The sequence below is a fragment of the Malurus melanocephalus genome, unplaced genomic scaffold (assembly GCF_030028575.1).
Source record: "Malurus melanocephalus ecotype Western Australia unplaced genomic scaffold, MMel_1.1 scaffold_59, whole genome shotgun sequence".
Lineage (NCBI taxonomy): Eukaryota > Metazoa > Chordata > Aves > Passeriformes > Maluridae > Malurus > Malurus melanocephalus.
Genome location: NW_026623291.1, coordinates 2,415,749 through 2,421,044, shown reverse-complemented (window position 1 = coordinate 2,421,044; position 5,296 = coordinate 2,415,749).

Sequence of the window (5,296 nt, the reverse complement as noted above, 5' to 3'; positions counted from 1 at the left end):
CAGTAGAGGCCGCCCGCGAGGGCAGAGCGGCACTTCCGGTCCCGCTGAGGAGCAGCGCGCCCCCTGGCGAGCGGAGGACCCGGGCCTGGTGAGGGTGACGGGGATGGGGATGGGGGGATGGGGAAGGTGGGAAAGGGGGGATGAAGGTGATGATGGGGCTGAGGATGGGGATGTTGAAGCTGTGATATCATGGAATTTAACATTTGCAGCGATTTGTTTTTATTATCGTTATTAGGAAATGGATAGATGCTAAGAATATCCCCATCCCAGGCAGTGAGCAGTCCTGCAGGGAGCAAAGCTGACACCCAGTGTTTAGCGAGAATGGGGAGAAAAAGGGAAAAAAAGGGCCAGGATCATCTCAGGAGGGCCTGGAGATGGACAAAGCCCCGGCTCTGCTCGCCCTTATTTCCCCCAGCCCTCCCTTGCAGGGCTGCGATGTGTGGACCTTGCTTCCCCCATCCCACTAACAATTTCTGAGACAGATTCTCCTAGGAGCAAAAGCAGATTTTCTGCTCGTTCCTTGGCCAGCTCGGTGGTCTCTCACTGCTGACTCTGCTGTGTGGTGACAGCAGGGATGGCTATGCCAAGGGGCAGAGGTGCCCCACAGGGATGAGGGGTACAAATTCAACCCCTCAGAGTGCATAGAGAGAGCTCATGTTCTCATCCATCCTTCCCGAGGATGGCCCAGGAGCTCCTGCCTCAGTTTCCCCAGTGGAGCCCTGGGCAGGTTTCTCTTGCCCACCCACACCCGGGGTCAAGATTAATCAGTTGCCCCCTGTAAAGCCTCCAGGTGACCCTGGCACTTTCTCCAGTTGTAACAGAACTGGAAGATCCTCGTCCCTTGGGAGAGKCTCAGGGTCACAGAACACAGGGACAATGGCAACGAGAGGGGTGAAAAGGGGCTGGGRCTGTGTTGGGGTCTGTCCCTATCCCGCAGCCCCCTCCCAGCACCAGCACCAGCTCCATCTCCCGCTGCCAGTCCCTGCCAGGTCTGGCAGCAGAACCCAGCTGCGGGGAAGATAAATAGCCCCATTTTGCATGCTAATGGCATCCCAGCCCCCAGCCGCTTCCCATCAATCTATTTTTGGGTTTTGCTGGAGAAAAAAAAGTAAAAAACAAAACCCTTTTGCCAAACAGTTGGGGTGGCAKAGAGGGAGGGAGGCTGCAGTATCCCAGCTCTCCTGTCCACCCTGGAGTGAGGGCAGATAAAATACCCAGAGCTACAGCTGTGCTCCAGTGCATTTCATGTCATGGAGCACTGGTAGGTCATTCTTGTGGGCTGGGTGTGATAAATTTGGGGGGTTTGGAGGTAAACTGGGTTCCTCCATCCTGACAGAGAATGAAGGACTAAGGAGAGCCCCATCAGGAACGTCCCTGACCCATGGATGGATGGGAAGAGCAGGGAGAAGCCCAATCTCTGCTGAGGGCCTGGAAGCTGCAGGATTGTGACTTTTGAGGATACCTTCTGAAAAATAGAGCTGAGGAGAGGGATGACAGCAGGGTGACCCCAGAATGGGACTGGTGTTGGGGCTCTAAACCTTCTCTCTTTACAGAGCAACTCTTACACAATGAGAAAACTCAGGATAATCTATAGGTTGAGTAAAATCAACTATAAATGGGTTTTAATCATCTCTGGGCAGGGACCCCGTGTTTGGTATGTCCTGGTGAGTGCAGGGGAGAGCTCTGGGCAGGGCTGTGCGTCCCACCAAGCCTGGGCACCAGAGGCACTGGGAGCTCTGGGCTGATCTTCCCGTGGTCTTAGAGCATGGCAGGGATGAGCTGTTCAGGATCCAGCCCTGAAGCATCCTTTTCACCCCAGCGCTATTTTCTGGGCCCTCTGTGGGTTTCTCCTGGGGTTTCCCTTTGCTACCCAAGCCTGGCTGCTGTGGGAACGTGGCCAAGAGCCCAACAGGGTAATTAATCAGCAATTTTTCTGATTAATTTGACTGGGGGAGGGGGTGGGGTGGGAAACAAGCTGGGGAGAAATCCCTGAGCTCCTCCTGGGATCATCAGGATTAGGAGGTGGCCAATCCCTGCGGTGGGAAGGAGTGCAGAGTCCATACTGTGCATTGTTCTGCCCTACCAAAACACCCCAAAACAGGGTGGGAAGCAGGAGCAAAAGATTTTCTCCATGGTGCAACAAAATCTGAAGGGGTGAAGAGGCAGCAGCACCTGTTAAAAGTGTAAATATGCTGCACCTCTGCCTGCAGCAGGGAGCTGCTGCCAGTCTGCAGGCTGGCACAGAGCTTCTTACCATGGTCAGCAGCGTTTTTGGGGATGGGGGATCAAATCCCTATGGGATGGCACCACCCACAGCAGGTCACTCCTCTCTTCTGGATGAACAGAGTCATCCCACTTCTGGTTTGGGACTCACCAATCTCAGTCTGTGTGTGTCTGGCTGAGGAAGGCGAGGTGGGAGGGGATGCTGGGCACGTGCAGAATTGCTCACAAAGGCTGGAAAGTGAAAAATAATCACTTGGATAAGCACAAAGACCATCTCACCAAGGCAGACCCTGCCAGGCACTGGGATCAGGATCCAGCCCAAAGCCCAGCAGGGAGCAGCCCAGCCCACGGCCGGGTCACTGCGGCCCCTCGCTCACACAAAGCCGCCTCTGTGTCCCCGGGGAGAGCAGAGGCGGCAGCAGCTTCTCCCGGGACAACGGGAAAACAAACYCCAGGGCTCTCCCGAGGCTGGGAATTCGTGTTTTTAAATATCACATAGYACTGCAAGAATGCATCCGCAGGGCAGGATCAGCGGCGGGGCTCATCCCAAGCACGTTTCCTGCTGCCTGTCTGTGGTGATAGAAGGGAGAAATGGCTTTAAACTAAAAGAGGGGGGATTTAGGTCAAATATAAGGAAGACTTTCTTGCAGTGAGAGTGGTTAAACACTGGAACAGGTTGCTCAGGGAAGCTGTGGCTGCCCCATCCCTGGAAGTGTTCAAGGTCAGGCTGGACAGGGCTTGGAGCAGCCTGGGATAGTGGAAGGTGTACCTGCCTAAGCAGGGAGGTTGGAATGAGATAGGATGGACTTTAAAGGTTCATTCCAACCCAAACTATGCCATGATTCCATGAAAACTCCTGTTGCAAAACACCTGCCTGCAATCCCTGTGCAGAAATCCAGCCCCTGCCTGTGTGCCAGCGCCAAGGCACAGGGACAGGACATCCCAAAGGTGCCAGGAGTACCCGGAGCAGTGTGAGCTCCTCGCTGAGATCTGGGAGGTTAAAGAGCCCAAATTTGGCCACTGCAGCCCCACAGCTGCACCCTCAGCCTTGGTGCTTGCTGGGTGGTGGTGCCATTGCTTTGCACTCCCAAATGGGATGATTACTTGGATTTCAGACACGGGAATGCGAGAAAAGACCAAAACAGGGGCTTGTTTTTAATCCCTGTCGTCTCAGCTCCTAAATTAACACTTTTGGAGCCTTTCTCGCTTGATTATCACCCAATACCGTGAAATCCTCTGAAGACGGGATGTCCTACTTAACAAATCAACTCCGTATTAGGTAAATATACATTCTGAAGTTTTAATTAGTCCCATGCTACGATACAGAGGAACCCTGAGGACTCATCTGCAGCATCTGCTCCCCTCTGCACCCCAAGCCGAGCTCTGGTGTGCAGCGGGAATTTTGCCAGAGCCAGCAGGTGCCAAGATCCCACAGCACACGGGAGGGAGCGAGGTGCCTTTGAGAGTCTCCTCCAAAGCTCTTGGAGGTCTCAGTGACAATTAGCAGAGATTCCTAAAGGGTCTTCAACACGAAGCTCCTGCCCTCAGCAATCCAGAGAGCAGAGCTGGCAGCAGCCGCAGGTTTGCTGGGAAGAATCCCCACGTGGCAGAGAGCTCAAGGGCACCGTGTCTTGCCAGCAGAATGCTAATGATGCTGCTCAAATGGCATTTCTTAAAATTGTCTTTTCATTTAGGGGTGTCCAAAGTCAAGAGCTCTGGCAGATGGACCAGTGTTTCCCAAGGTGTCCAGTGGTTCGGATGAGTTGGGTGAGGAGGGTCCTCGTGCCAAAGGCAGCACGGCCATGGTCCTTGCCCTCCAGGCTGCTGGTCCGTGTTCATCTCCAACAGCTGAGCTGTCAGCAAAGTTGCTGCTTCTGGCCATCATTGCCCCAGAGCAGCAGGCTCAGGTTTGGGGGATTTTCACTCATTTCCTGCCACCCAAAGCAGTGCAAGCTCCAACCATGAGGAGGGTAAGGAGTGAAGGTGAAGGCAAAAATGAAGGTGAGGATGAAGGTGAAGGCAAGGGCGAAGATGAAGGTGACGGTAAAAGTAAAGCTGAAGTGGTGATGAAGGTGAAGGCCTGCTAAATCCCCCTAAACAGCAGGTCTCCCGTTTGCTTCCCAGTTTTATTATTTCCCATCCCTTCTGCTCTCTCCATCTGCTCTGCGCTCCTATCCTAAAAAACAATGTCACTTGCTCTTTCCTAAAAAACAATGTCACTTGCCCCTTCCATTCCTCAGATCTCTTCTTCAGTAAGGGGTGACACATTACAACCATCTGATCTCTGCAGCACCAGGGGGACAACCCTTGGCGGACATCAATTAATCCATCCCACTGCCCCCCTGGGTCCAGCACTGCTGAGAGGTGCAACCAAAGTGGGAGCAAACCACAGGGCACTGGGATGCCTGGGCAGTTTGGGCTCTGGCATTCCCTAAATTCTGATTTTGCAGCCTGGCTGTGTGAGCAACCAGCTCCCAGATTCCTGAGCAGCGTGCAGTGGCAATCAGAGCACGGCAAATCAATTCATGCCAGGCTGTACCTTGCAATGTAAATAATAAATCGGATTCGGTAGCAACTGAATGCAGCCCGGAGCCCTGAAATCGGGCTTGGAGAAAATAAGAACTTGAGGCTGTTAAGATGCAGCAGGGTGGTGTATGGTCATTAGCTGTGAGATACTGGAAAAGTCTGCTTGGATAATGGTTTTCATTTGTGTCCATTCTGGGCACTGAAATAATAATTCAGAGCTGGGACAATGGCAATGCCCGACCTGGGGAGAATACTGAGGATGGCAGGATCCGTCCTGCCTGAGCTTCAGTTCTCTAATGGAGAGCAGGTGGAGCTGGATGAAATTATTTTGGCRAAGAAAAAGTTGCAGCACATATAAAAACAAACCTCTGGAATTAATGGGAATTTCATCAGGTTTCAGCTGGGAGAGAAAATGCCAGAGAGCAGCGTTCAACTACTGCAGAGATGCAGCTGGACACGGGGCAGCCTTATCTCAGCACAGGGTGGGCTGAGCTACAGCAGGACCAGCAAAACCTCCCCACCCCATCAAATACTCGTGAACATCTTC